The sequence below is a fragment of the Lissotriton helveticus genome, chromosome 2_1, assembly GCF_964261635.1.
Source record: "Lissotriton helveticus chromosome 2_1, aLisHel1.1, whole genome shotgun sequence".
Lineage (NCBI taxonomy): Eukaryota > Metazoa > Chordata > Amphibia > Caudata > Salamandridae > Lissotriton > Lissotriton helveticus.
This window is the reverse complement of record NC_136059.1, coordinates 1,980,691,980-1,980,707,727: the sequence shown is the minus strand read 5'-3', so window position 1 is coordinate 1,980,707,727 and position 15,748 is coordinate 1,980,691,980.

Sequence of the window (15,748 nt, the reverse complement as noted above, 5' to 3'; positions counted from 1 at the left end):
TTTTTATGGGGTTTTGCCCAAGTAAAAACTACCCGGCCTGGGTCAATGATACAGTACGTTTGCACGGTTGGTCGGAGTAGTCAAAAAATTAGATACAAATGAAAGTGTGAATAAAACAAACGAAAACAGATCACCACAATTAAAAGTAAGTTCAAGAACGGAAATTTAATTTCCAATGTAGCACCAGCATTAAATGTGATTGTCAGTCAAAGCATTAATGGGTCATTATGCATTACTTATTGATAGTGCTCATAGGTGTAGGAAGCAAAAAGGGAAATTAGGGCAGTGGTAGTGAGCTGACGGGTGAGGGATAGGGTGAAGGTGTTTGTGACAAAAATACAATACACAATATATACAAATTGACCTTTTCAGCCTATATAAGGTCAGTTAGTTCCTATATATACATTGCTCATAGGTACATTTTCAATTGATACATTTTGTTCTACGAGCATGTGGGAGTTTGGTAGGACGGTCTATGTTTCGACATCAGCAGAGAGGAGGGTGAGTGGTTGCCTCACAACGGGGTCTTCATCAGGACAGATGAGCACCTACGAGTAACAGATAAGGTTCAGTACCTGATACTAATAAGCCAGGATGTGGTGAAAATGTTCAGTAGGTAGGAATGACTGAAACCTACTTGTGTTTAGGAAGGACGGAAAACGTTCGATCCTGATTGGGCTTTCACGGGGCTCCTGGCTCACTAAAAGAAAGACATGTTGTGTGAATGTACATGTCAGGGTAGGGTTTCCCAAGGCGTAGGAAAGTCTGTGTGGTAGTGTACTCACTTAAGTTATTGGTCTAGCAGCGCATGGGGAATCAATCTCCCGGTGCAGGCACTGGTAAATCTGAAATGAAAACAAAAATATGAAGCTTTTTCCACTATCAATAAAAGTTTCGATATTTAACACAGCTCACACCCCAGTAGTTGCATTTTAATTCAACACTAATAATCAACGTATTAATATGAACAACATCTCATGAACCTGTGAAGGATGTTTTCAAATTTGCGTAAACCTTAAGGTCCTCCAGGCTGCCTTGTAAGTAAAGGGGATTCTATTTAGTTGGCTTCAACCACTTATAAACTAAAGCTTAGATACCAGATATAATCGTGGTGCTTCTTAAATGGGAAATCCAAGCGAGAATATTGAGCTAAGAGAAGCTTGTTATGCATGGACGTGAAAGTTCATACTCTCTTCTTCATATTCTTAATTTACTGTTCAACCTTGGTCATCCACATTTCTGGAATTTCACTCACTTGGTCTCTTCTGCTTTGTCATTAGGTTTCGCTTTAGAGTCGTTCTACATTTCTAATTGCACATCACCAAACGGGCTCAAAGGTTTTGCTTTCAACTCTGTATCTTAAAAAGCATGCTTTTTTTTCACAACCAGAGGACATTTGTACCATGTTCTGACATAGTTTGGTAGCATACCTTATTGACGTAAATTATGAAAAAGCAAAATAGTCCTCTATAATATGAAACTGACATGAAGAAGTATTCTGCATTATTAATATTTCTTTTAGTGCGTTAACATAGAATTATTTCCATGACACTAATAACACAACAGTCAAAACATGTGGCCCCTCCTCTAGAACTTTTTCAAGCAATAATTGAATCGATACTTGGTTTGTAGTGTATGCCATGTTTCACCTTTCGTTTTATTGGTTCCAAGGGGAAGAAATACACTGAGATTGTGACGGTGAGAAGCCATGTAGGCTCAAAGAATGTTGTTTGACATCACTATCGGATTGCCTGGTTGTTATCTCTTTATACGTAACTAGCAGCCCGTCCCGACCTTGTCCGTGAGCAATCAGGCTTCCCCGACCCCCGCCTGCCCCAACATTGGCCAGCAGCCCGGGCCCCGTCCGCCCCGTCTCGCGGCAGCCCCGACCCCCGCCTGCCCTGACAATGTCCTCCGGAGGCTTACCTCACACAATTATGCCAGAGGCCCAGTGTTGCAGTGGTGGCCAGCAGCAGTGCCTGGGGCACTGGGGAGCTTTCTGGGTAAGTGGGGCTCTGGCGCTCTGTTTGCAGGGAGGCGAGGATGAGCTGAGGTTGCAGGGATAAGAGTAGGAGTTCACAGAGTATGGAGCGGCTGGTGGGAGTCGGGAGCTTGAGCACAATTATGCCAGAGGGTCCTCCACCTGTCCTGACCCCCGCCTGCCCCGACATTGTCCCCCGGAGCCTTTTTGTTGTAACTCCCCGTCCCCCGCGTGCCCCGACCCCCGCCTGCCCCAACATTGTCCCCCGGAGGCTTACCTCAGCCGCCGCTCCTCAGTTCAGTGCTCCTCGCCGCTCCGCCGCTCCGCTGCTGCTCACCGCCTGTGTGCCGCTCGTCAGTGCTCCTCCCCCGCGCCATATCCGCCGCTCAGCCGCCGCTCCTCAGTTCAGTGCTCCTCACAGCTCCGCCGGTCTGCTGCTCCTCCCCGCGCCATATCCGCCGCTCCTCCTCGCGCTCCTGGACGATGTCAGCACGCAGGTCGTGGCCGGCGCTACTTCGAGGGGACTACTTTTTTTTAAATGTAAATTTTTTAAATATAACTTATTTTTTTAATTTATATAGCCTATGTCCATCTGCACACCCTGAGGATTCCAACGATGTATCGGGTGTGTGGATTGGCGCTGTGGTTCCCGAGTTTACCCGCCTCAAAGCCTCAAAGTTCTTCCTTTATAATAGTAGTATAGATTAATGAATATTTGAATAGATATTTGGTTACCTGAAAGTACTTGATTATATCATGTATATTACCGTATCAGATGTGAAGACAGGCTTAACAAACAGTTTCACGACCCATGATAGGAACCGTGAGCTGCATGTCTTCGATCCTTCAGGCAGTTTGCACCTTAATGAAAGAATAATAAGGTTCACAGCTCCATTATGAAAAGGGCAACATCAGAATTAGACCAAAAGTTAAGAGGGAACGTATTTCATCACTTAGATGTGACCACCAAGAAGGCATAGCCACCCATATGGACCCACTTCACAAGGCCTTGTTGGAAGAACTTAAAACAGCAGTAAATAGTGATAGAATCTAGTGAGCAAAAATACTGCCCCTCTCCAGATACTGATATTTCACGCAGTGTTCCACCTGCAGCAAGTGGAGGCAGGAGAGCTAACCAGAAGTGTAGGAAAATGTAGACAGGCTACAGGCAAATGAAATGCCATAGCAGAATTGACTGATAAAATATTTGGGTAGGCTGATGAGTAAAGCATTATCATCGTCCACTCTGCCAGAAATTATTGCTTGAACTACAGCCCATCTGTATTTCCATCAGAGTCAAAGGAAGACTCTTATTAAAAGCATAAACAGAGTTTAAATTACCTAATTTGCTTGAGGGACCAAGGACAACTCCACATCCATCAGAAAAACTAGGTTCCACACTAGGTTCCAAACTTGGCAAACTTGGCAACAGGAGTGGGGGATCACCCTGGATTGGGGAGAAGGGAGGGGGGGGCAATAGTACTCAGTCCACATGGTAGATGAATCATCCACAACTATGATCTCTTTTTTTCCTTCATTGATGGTCATGTTTCGCTCTGGTGAACAATTTATTATGGTTGCACATGGTCCTGTCACCATTCTCTGCAATCAAAGAACCTGTTTTACTGTCCTTCTCAGAGTAGAAAATACCCTAACTCACTGGAAGTGCTGGAAATCATTTATTTTATTATTTTAGATGTGTTTCTATACTACATCACAAAGCGTCACTAGTGAATTTTAGAAGTAACATTAGAAATTGCAGAAATTCACTAGCACCAGCCATTTTAGGGCTTATAATAAGATAATTAAAATACTGTATGCTGTGGTAAGGTTAGAGAAAAGAGAAGCTTAATCAATAACTGGTTAACACATGCAAAAATTGAAAAACAAAAAATAGTTGGGATCACACTTATGATGGAGCTTGTGTTTTACAGATGAGCTGAGAAACAACAGGAAAGGGTGATATTCAGTATATTCCTGACCGATGAGCGATTTGATTAACCCCTTCGATGCTGATGACGGCCCCCTGCCGTCATGCATCACGGTGCTCGTGTGCTGATGACGGCTGGGGGCCGTCATGAACCCGCCCACTTCGAAAAACACCGCACAGGCGCAGAATCGCGGCTGTGCCCAAGGGGTTAAGTTAAGAAAGATCCTCCCCCTGCTCCCTTTCCAGGCGAGGAGGATTATGGTGCAAGCCCTAATACTATCCCGCCTGGACCACAGGAACACATTGTATCTGGGCGCCCCTCAGTCCACAATCCAGAGATTACAAGTGATCCAGAATTGTGCAGCAGATCCAGATGGGGTGGTTGCTCTTTCTCCCTGAATGCATCAAATCTTTGTATTTCTCTCCCCCTACCCTTTGAGGGGAACCAAACTGAAGAGAAGACAAGAATATTGGTTAGGTTAAAAGCTTCTCTTTAATACGTCCAGTGTATAGCTCTCCCGGCAGCAACTGCCGTGTCCGGCATTCCACACATTCTCTCCGTTACATCATAGGACTACAAACACAAACACAGAGTCCTCGTGCATATAAAGGAACAGGTAAGATCCCAACACATCCCCCTCCCTTCATTTAAAACAAATAAAAATCAATAAAAGAATTACCTACCTACCCCTTAAAACAACATAACCAAATCATAATAACAAGAAATCAAGACAGAATTGCAGCAAAGAAAATATATACATTCAATAAGTGACAAAATCACGATATCTTGCAGGAACAGATTTAAATCTGGTAGAACAACGCTGAGGAGCAAAACTGTTGTTAATAGGAGATGCACTTGAACCAGGGGAGATAGTGGGCGAAAGCAGAGACCCTAGACCAAATTTGTTTTTTACAAATTCAACTTTGGGCTTGGGAACAATAGAAATACAAGACTTATTCCAAATCTTCCCATTAGTCAGTACCACAACATGATCTTTAACCTCTTTAACTTGCACAGGAGGGGAAAATCGAGCTTGACCCTTGTGCAAAAGCACAGGTTTTTTGATCCTCACCCAGTCCCCACTACACACAGGTGATGATCTGATACTCTTCTGAGCATACTTGGCCTGAGCAACGCCCCTCACATCAGCTACTCTGCCCATTTTGACTACATCCACCTCTTTCCTCAACATCCAGTCCTTATTAAGTCTGGAACCAGCTACTCTGCCCCTGAGTAAGGTAAAAGGTGACACCCCCGTACTAGAATGAGGTGTAACTAGGCTAGTGGTTGCGCTAATTTTTCGATCTTAGGTGACCTCAACCTCCATTTCGATAGGTTGGAGTCTCTGGCCATCAGTGGTTTTCTGGCCGACTTAGAGGCTCTGCAGCTGTTCCAGCTTGTCTCTCAGCCTACACATGTGGCCGGCCACATCCTTGACCCGTTTTTCACAACTCTCTCGGATGTCCAGATTGTGGCGGTTGATCCTGTGGCATGGTCTGACCATTACTTGGTGTCTGCTTGGCTTCCCCTCCCTGCCAACCCTATTATTCCACCTCCTTTGCGGATACCTCGGCGCCACTGGAACAAACTTAGGCTGGAGGACCTTCACTGCATTATGGGTGCTGAGCCTCTGGGTCCTCTGCTGAATGCTACCTCGGGCTATGATCGGTTCTGTAACTGGATTACCAGGGCGCTTGATGCCCTGGTACCTATCATCTCCAGTAAATCCAGTCCTCGGCAGGCTAGCCCCTGGTATGACAGTGCGCTGCGTGCCATGAAGTCCTCTTGTAGACGGGCAGAAAGGGAGTGGCGCAAGACGTATGACGCAGACAGGAAATCCGCCTACCTGGCCTCAGTTAAGCTCTACCATCGAGCTATATGTAGGGCCCGGGCGGCGTTTTACGCAGCCGAATTCCGAAATAGCCTTAATCCCACTAAAACCATCTTTAAAACCATAAAAGACCTGATGGCAAAGAGAGTTCCTCCGCTGTTGGACAGTTCCATCTCCCACTGCGAAGCCCTAGCCACTTTCTTTCTGGACAAAGTTAAGAAAATCTACCAGGCGTTTCCGAGCCCATTGCCACCTGTGATTCCCTGGAGCGGCTCCAGTAACTGTCCATCGCTGCATTCCCTTCCAACTCTTTCTAATGAGGAGTTCGCGAAATGGGCCTTGCGAGTCAAATCTGGCTCGCCTGCAGACCCGGTAAGATCGGCCCTTTTCAGGGATGCTGCCTTTCAGGGGCGCACAATAGTGTGTTCTCTGATTAACCTCTCCCTGACTTCTGGCCTTGTTCCTGCCAAGTGGAAGCAAGCGGTGGTTTCCCCGATCCTGAAAAAACCATCTTTGGATCCGTTGAAACCAGAAAACTACCGCCCTATATCTTTGCTCCCTTGGCCGGCCAAGGTCATGGAGGCCCATGTCAACCTGGCCCTCACAGAGCATATGACCCAAGTTAATGTCCTGGATCCCGTGCAGAATGGGTTTCGTGCTGGTCACAGCACTGAGACGGCCCTTCTGGCAATGGTTGAGCACTTGCGGATTGTATTGGATGCAGGTCAAACGGCAGCGCTTATTTTATTAGACCTGAGCGCTGCCTTTGACACCGTTTCCCATCGCATCCTTTTACACCGCCTGCAGGACATTGGCCTCTGTGGTTCAGCTCTGCAGTGGTTCCGCTCCTTCCTCAGTGATCGCTCCTTCTGCATTGCCACCCCTCCCTTTCAGTCCAAATACCATCCGCTGGACCTGGGGGTGCCTCAGGGCTCCTCGCTGAGTCCCACGCTTTTTAATCTGTACGTGCAGCCGCTGGCTGAAGTCGCCAGGCAATGGGGCCTAACCATGGTTTCCTATGCCGACGACACTCAGCTGGCGGTTACGATCAGCGGGGATGCCAAGAAGGATGCCCTCAGGTTCCGCAGTGGACTGAGAGAGGTGGCCAGCTGGATGAATAACAACTGTCTCCAGCTGAACGCATCAAAAACGGAGGTGATGATCGTTGGAAGGGATGCGGACCTCTGGGGAGATGGATGGTGGCCTCCTGAGCTGGGAACAGCTCCAGCCCCTGTCCTGGAACTCAGGAATCTGGGAGTATGGCTTGACCACACGTTAAGCTTTGTGACTCACACGAAGAGAGTGGCGGCCTGCTGTTTTGGAGTATTACGCGGGCTAAGACCCCTGCTCAAATTTTTTGATGCTCCTACAAGACAGCTGGTCATTCAAGCAATGATTATTTCTCGCCTGGACTATGCTAGTTCACTCCTTTTAGGAGCGAACCAAGCTGAGATACTCCGTTTACAGCGAGTCCAGAACGCTGCGGCTAGGGCGGTGGTCGGCCTGCCCCGGACCTGCCCTACCTCCAATACTCTGCGGTCCTTACACTGGCTCCCGATGAATAAGTGAATTCAATTTAAAGCCCTCAGCCTGGTTTTTAAAATTCTTCGAGAGTCGGCACCTGTGTTACTTAATAAATTGATCTCTCCCTATGTGCCAACTCGCTCACTTCGTTCCCTGGGACAATCCTTGGTGGTTGTTCCCCGGTTCAGACTTAGTCGGATGGGGGGACGCTCTTTTCGAGTGAAAGCTGCAATCCTCTGGAATGCGCTCCCTTTGGAAATCCGCCTCTTGGATGATTTAATATCCTTCCGTAGGGAATTGAAAACTTTTCTGTTTTAAACTTCCCCTGTTTTAAGTGTTCTGCTTTTCTGTTGCTGGTTTTAGTGTTGTGTTGTGTCTGCCTTTCCCTGCGCCAGGACGCTCCTTCGCTGGAGCATCTGTGCGCATTAAAAATGTTACATAACATGACATAACATGGCCCACAGCATGTCAGATATCACCTTCTTCCAATTTAAACCATTAATAGAAGCCAACTGCAACTGATCCTTGACTACTCGGTTCAAACGATCAACTAAACCATTGCTGGAAGGATGATAAAGAGAGGTAAGAATGTGTTTAAGTCTTAAAGAAATCTTGCATTTCAGCAGAGACTAATTGAGTACCATTATCAGATACCAATTCCTCCGGAAAACCTTCCCGCAAAAAAATTTCCTTGAAGAAATTGATAACAGTACCGGAATTAATGCCATCAACAAATCTGACTTCTGGCCACTTTGAAAAGTAGTCAATTAAAACTAACGCATACTTAGGAGTGGTCCCTAAATCATTGAATGGACCAGCCACATCAAATGCTAATTTATGCCAAGGCAATTCTTTCACCTGAATGGGACTCACTGCAGAGGGACAAGTAACCTGAGTTTTATCACTAAGAACGCAAGCACCACAGTCACGAACACAATGTTCAATAGCTCTGTCCACACCAGGCCACCAAAAATCTTCACGTACTCTCCTTTTCATAGCATGAATGCCCAAGTGACCAACATGAGCTAAGTCCAGGACTGTCTTGCAAAGTTATTTTGGAACCACTAACAAACCACCTCTGCGTAAAATTCCATCAACTAAGAATAATTCGTCACAGACTCTTTTGAAGGGAACTAACTCAGCAGGAAGGAATTTACTATCAGGCCAGCCATGAGTAACGAAATCAATCACACTACACAACTCAACATCCGCAGATATCGCAAGTTTCCAATCTGCCTCTGATAATGCAGTATTAACCTCAGACACAGTGCTGACTGCACAAATCATTTCCAAACGATCACAACAGAGTTCCAAATCATTATGAGGAAGAGGTAATCTGGATAAACAATCGGCTACACTGTTCCTTACTCCAGGAACATACTCCAGATGATAATTGAATTCAGCAAGTCTATATTGCCATTTCGCTATACAAGGAGAAGCCCTCCCACCACCTTTAGTTGTAGAAAGGTCTACCAGAGGTTTGTGATCAGTTTTTTGAATTATGTGATTGCCCCAAAGAAAATTTCTAAAATACTGTACGCCCCACCACAAAGCTAATGCTTCCTTTTCGATAGTCGAATAAGTACCCTCGGCATCCCGAAGAGTTCTAGAAGCAAAAGCGATCACTTCTTCCCTATTGTCAGGTCTTCTCTGCATTAGAACTGTCCCTAGACCCACATTGCTGGCATCAGTAATTACAATGCATTGATCATTGATGTTAAAAAGCTTGAGAGGGCGTGCCTGCACAATTACATCCTTCAACAATTTAAAATCATTAGCACACTGCTGTGACCAGTCATATTTGAATTTTTTTTTCAATAGATTGCGTAAGGATACAGTTTTATCAGAAAAAGTTTGCACAAATTTTGCATAATATTCGATCAACCCTAAGAAAGAACGTAGTTGGTCTTTGTTCTGGGGTTCTGGTGCATTCTGGATGGCATGTAATCATTTCATTTTAGGTTCGACACCCTTAGCTGAGATGTGATGTCCTAAATAATCAACACCATCTCTGAGGAATTTGCACTTGTCCTTCCTTAAGGTTAAACCATAATTTTTTATAATATCCAACACAGTTTTCACTCTTTCGTTATGTTCTTGGACTGTTTTACCATGAATAAGAATGTCATCCTGAAAGAAGACGACTCCTGCAGTGTCCTTAAAAAGATTACCCATTAGACGTTGGAACACAGCAGAAGCCGACATCAAACCGAATGGCATTCTTAAGTAACGAAAAGCACCCTCAGGTGTGACAAAAGACGTGAGATGCCTAGAATCTTTACTTAATTCGATCTGATGATACGCCGAAATAATATCCAGAGTGGAAAAATATCTGGCACCCTCTAAGGTAGATACATCTCATTAATATTGGGCAATGGTTGTCGATCAACCCAAATACAAGTATTCAAATCGCACAAATCCACACACATCCTAAGGGATTTATCCGACTTACGCGCTAGAACAATGGGAGACAACCATTCTGACCCCTCGATTGGTTCAATCACACCCAACAGACATAGTCTTTCCAGTTCACCTTTCAATTCGTTACGCATGCTTAGAGGTACTTTGCGAACCTTATGTGCAATCGCTTTAGCCCCATCTTTCAAAACAATTCGATGTTGAAAACCTTTGAGTTTACCCAATTTGTCCCAAAAAACTTCTGTGTAACCTTGTACCCACTCACTCTCACACGATGAGTTCAAGGAGTGTACAGACTCAATATCAGGCAAAGTAGCATAATATTGCTTAGCTTCCCGCCTCGATAAAACCATGTCTACATGGTTGGGATCAAGAATGATACCGAGCTCTCCTTGTTCATGCCAACCCAATAAATTGGTACCATCCTTTACAACATAGATTGTACAAGATGTGCAATCACCCTTAAATTCTAATTTGCCTTTGAACTTCCCCAATACCTCTACTCTTTTACCCCCATAAGCAAACATCTTGATGAGAGACTGCGATAGAGAGATGTTGCCTAACGTATCAGAATCTTTGACATTGACTATGGTAAATGGAGAACCTCAGTCTGCAAGAAATTTGACACTTACACTATTAAAAGTTAACGTAACAAGTGGGGGATTTTCTTCTTTGCAATCCACCAAGAGAAGCAATCTCTACTATACCATCAGCTTCCATAGGGGAAGCAGATAACATTAATAGTTCATAACAAGTGTCATAATCATTACATTCGAATTGGCGATCTTCAATATTCTTTACCATATACGATGGCCCCTTTTGTGCAATGGTAGCTTTACACATTCGTGCTAAATGGCCTTTTTTGCCACATTTAAAGCAAGATTGAGTTATGGCAAAATAAAATTTTACATTTCCTAAATGTGACCTGCTCCCACACCGATAACATGACAATCCCTGAGTATCATTCCTTGTCTTATTGACAGATGTAAACGAGGAAGTACGAGGAATATTGGCATTCGCAATTTTGGAAGTCTTAATTGAGGATTTGGAGGTGACAGAGTTAACCTCGGCAGGCTCGGATGAAGGAAAAGTAGTTGATGTCGGAGTACTTAATTCCTTCATACAAAACTGAGAATGTTCAACAGACTTAGCCAAAGTCAATGCTGTCTCTAAATCAGGATCATCGGAAGACAAACGTTTCTCACGCACTTTCCTGTCACATGTGCGTTCAATTAATTGATCCCGAATGATTTCGTCTCTAAATTCTCCATAGTTGCAGTTCACTACTAGAATTCTCAAGGCTGCAACAAAATCATCAATGGACTCACCAGGCATTTGTACACGTTGTAAAAATTTATGGCGTTCAAGAACAATGTTCCGTTTAGGATTAAACCTTTTATCAAGAGTTTTTATGAGTGAAGCATACTCATCAATGACCTGTGCATCACCATCGTCACTAGAAATAGAGATCCTCACTTGCTCAAGAGGTAATGTTTCAAGAATGGACCTGCCTTCAGCCCCCAAATTGTACACCAACAGTGCTCTTTTCTTCTTTGCGGTGAAAGTATCACCATCAATTGCATCAATGTAAGCCTCAAAGGTGGCTTTCCACAGTTTCCAAGACATGGGAGGAGGACCAGAAGACTGTAAGAAGGGAGGTGGCGTGGCTACCTTTTCCATATTTGCGTGGGTGAGTTGCTGCCCCACAAAAGGTTATGCTGTGAAATTGACAATAGTTGAATACAACAGTTTTTTTTTTTTAAACTTGTTTTTTCTCTGTTAGTGTTTTAACGTCAGACTAAAATTCCAATGCAGATTGACATAGAAGTAGCAGACACGGATAGTTTTAATGTGGTTATGTGGTCTATTTTTGATAATCCTGATGATTTAAGTAAAGGCGAATGTCTGTTTACAAGCGCTGTGGCCAGACGCGCTGCAGTGCTACGGTGAAGCGTTGTTACGAAAGTACCATGGCAACGAGCAATGAGCGTCACAAGGAGCGGTGCGCAAGGAGACGATGCCGATGACGTCGGCTCATGCTCATGCGTGAGCTCGCGCACAGAAGAGCTCGCGCAAATGAAACGTGCTGAAGAGCCTGGCCAGAACGGAGAAATTTAGAAAAATTGAACCCTCGACAGAGGAACTCACGAAGGAAAGGAGGTCAGAGGGTGTGTGCGTCGCTCGGTAAATCTGTCAGGGTGAGATAGAACGATGTGCTTCTTTTCTTGACACGACATCGCGATTGCCTCGCCAAGGAAATTCACTCCAGGACGTCCAGCAACACTTGGAGAGAGGCATACACTGGATCCTTGTCGCCAGTGAAGAGAAGACAAGAATATTGGTGAGGTTACAGGCTTCTCTTTAATACGTCCAGTGTATAGCTCTCCCGGCAGCAACTGCCGTGTCCGGCATTCCACACATTCTCTCCGTTACATCATAGGACTACAAACACAAACACAGAGTCCTCGTGCATTTAAAGGAACAGGTAAGATCCCAACACAAACATACTGGCCTTCCAAAGACTTCTCAAAAATCATCTTTTCAGTACTTCACATTAGTATAACATACCTATCTGTTGTTTTGCTCTACAAGCGCTAGGAGGCCTCCGGGTAGCTACGCGCTATAGAAATCCAATTTAATTCATTCATTGGTTCATAAATTAGGACTGCTGGAAATATGCCTTTTTGGCAGGGTCACTCTAGGGGGCTTTACTCTGACAAGGACTGAGGTTAGTACTTCGGGGGATGGGGGTATGCACCCCCGTCAACTAATAATCCAATTTCTTACAAGGAGTAAGACAATTTCTAAGGCTGAATTCAGAAGCATTGAAGGTTGGATTCAGGGCAATAAACATTGCATTTCGGAGTTTCCAAATGTGGAGATTTTCTGAATCTAGGATATGTGTGCTGGGTTGCATAGGTGAAGGGCTATGATACTCAGACAGCAGATTTAAAATGTAAGTTGGGAGTCAATTGGTAGCCACTGAAAATTCTTCAAAGCTGGTGAGATGTGGTTGAATTTTCTCTTGTCTGACATGAGGTTGCCAAATGTTGTTTCCCCCACCAAGTGAAAATCAGGTTGGATGTTAAGGAGCCTTTTGTTTTAAAGACCAGGGTAGAATGATTTGTACTTTCTAAAATTTCTGATCCAGCACACACGTTATACAATTGATTTCATAATTACATTAATAAGATATTGTTGGAGATGAAAACACACTTAAACTTTCACAGACAATGGGAAACTGAATCACAACATTTCTGAGAGGAAATAAGGTGCACCATCTACACATTCAAGAACATAACACAACAAGAGAATTCTAGTTATTGCATCATAAAAGCATGCAGAAAAAGTGTAGGTTAATAATATCATATTAGTCATACAAATAATATAGATTGTGACTTCCTATTGGACAGAGTACAATTTTCATTAACGTGTGTTAGAAAATGTGCAAGATGGTGAATTCTCACATTATGGGATTTACCGCTAATCATCCTCTATTATCATTTGTGTGTGAATAAAAAATGAGAATTTATCAAACCTTAAGGTCTAAATATGATTATGGTGATGAATTTAATAAAACCTATCATTTATATGTTTAATCGTGTGCACCGAAAACATCTAAAGAATAGTAGGTGTTACACATTCCTAATTGATGATGCCCACATGAAACTTTCTTAGATTGTATTTCGTATATGTACTAATGCTATGCATCAATAACAAATTACCTAAGATGTATTCTGGAATATATTTACTCATTGGTACATTAGGAAGAATACAAATCTATCATACTGGCATGAATTATTTGTAACTATATTAAGGATTTCAAGTGCATCAAAGTCATACTACCATCATAATTTCAAAAAGGGGGTGGTGATGGACAGAGTATCTGAGTTAATCAGAACACTCCTACCCAGTCAACAGATCAGGGCTTGATCCATCACCGTTTTTTAGCTCACTGCACCATCCCAGTTCAGAACCTGCCTATATGCAAATTAGTCTGTCCCTGGCCCAGTGCATCATGGGAACAGGGCAGACCAAACTACCAAGCCAATTCTTCACTGGAAAGGAAACAAGCTTCCGGGGACCGGTTTCTGGCATTACAGCCGTCTTCGGCCCGGCTTGCTTGAATCCTGATGGTGCAGTGAGCAAGGGACTCATGTCTGAGCATACCCTTCCACACTTATGGTGGCCAAAATAATTTCAAAAAGGGGGTGGTGATGGACAGAGTATCTGAGTTAATCAGAACACTCCTACCCAGTCAACAGATCAGGGCTTGATCCATCACCGTTTTTTAGCTCACTGCACCATCCCAGTTCAGAACCTGGCTATATGCAAATTAGTCTGTCCCTGGCCCAGTGCATCATGGGAACAGGGCAGACCAAACTACCAAGCCAATTCTTCACTGGAAAGGAAACAAGCTTCCGGGGACCGGTTTCTGGCATTACAGCCGTCTTCGGCCCGGCTTGCTTGAATCCTGATGGTGCAGTGAGCAAGGGACTCATGTCTGAGCATACCCTTCCACGCTTATGGTGGCCAAAATAATTTCAAAAAGGGGGTGGTGATGGACAGAGTATCTCAGTTAATCAGAACACTCCTACCCAGTCAACAGATCAGGGCTTGATCCATCACCGTTTTTTAGCTCACTGCACCATCCCAGTTCAGAACCTGGCTATATGCAAATTAGTCTGTCCCTGGCCCAGTGCATCATGTGAACAGGGCAGACCAAACTACCAAGCCAATTCTTCACTGGAAAGGAAACAAGCTTCCGGGGACCGGTTTCTGGCATTACAGCCGTCTTCGGCCCGGCTTGCTTGAATCCTGATGGTGCAGTGAGCAAGGGACTCATGTCTGAGCATACCCTTCCACACTTATGGTGGCCAAAATAATTTCAAAAAGGGGGTGGTGATGGACAGAGTATCTGAGTTAATCAGAACACTCCTACCCAGTCAACAGATCAGGGCTTGATCCATCACCGTTTTTTAGCTCACTGCAACATCCCAGTTCAGAACCTGGCTATATGCAAATTAGTCTGTCCCTGGCCCAGTGCATCATGGGAACAGGGCAGACCAAACTACCACGCCAATTCTTCACTGGAAAGGAAACAAGCTTCCGGGGACCGGTTTCTGGCATTACAGCCGTCTTCGGCCCGGCTTGCTTGAATCCTGATGGTGCAGTGAGCAAGGGACTCATGTCTGAGCATACCCTTCCACACTTATGGTGGCCAAAATAATTTCAAAAAGGGGGTGGTGATGGACAGAGTATCTGAGTTAATCAGAACACTCCTACCCAGTCAACAGATCAGGTCTTGATCCATCACCGTTTTTTAGCTCACTGCACCATCCCAGTTCAGAACCTGGCTATATGCAAATTAGTCTGTCCCTGGCCCAGTGCATCATGGGAACAGGGCAGACCAAACTACCAAGCCAATTCTTCACTGGAAAGGAAACAAGCTTCCGGGGACCGGTTTCTGGCATTACAGCCGTCTTCGGCCCGGCTTGCTTGAATCCTGATGGTGCAGTGAGCAAGGGACTCATGTCTGAGCATACCCTTCCACACTTATGGTGGCCAAAATAATTTCAAAAAGGGGGTGGTGATGGACAGAGTATCTGAGTTAATCAGAACACTCCTACCCAGTCAACAGATCAGGGCTTGATCCATCACCGTTTTTTAGCTCACTGCACCATCCCAGTTCAGAACCTGGCTATATGCAAATTAGTCTGTCCCTGGCTGTTGGACAGGCCGCATGGTCGGGCTGTCCCCCCTCCACACAACGGGGCCCGGACCCCGGTTCTCCCTGAATCCCCAGCAAGAGCCTCCCCGGCGACCCCCGAAGTAATCCACAATCCGTCCACAACGAGACTCCGGCTCCTGAACCCTCCCGTACCGGCTGGCCCTGGTCCCCATCCGCACCATGGCCCCGGCCCAGCCGCCATCTTTGGACACTACAGCACGAGGCCGCGTGGCCTCAACTCGACCCTAACCCTGGGCCTGGCCAGGCCCCGAACATCGAGGCACCAACCTCCACTGAGGAGATAGAGAGTCCACTTGGCAGGTCAATGGGAG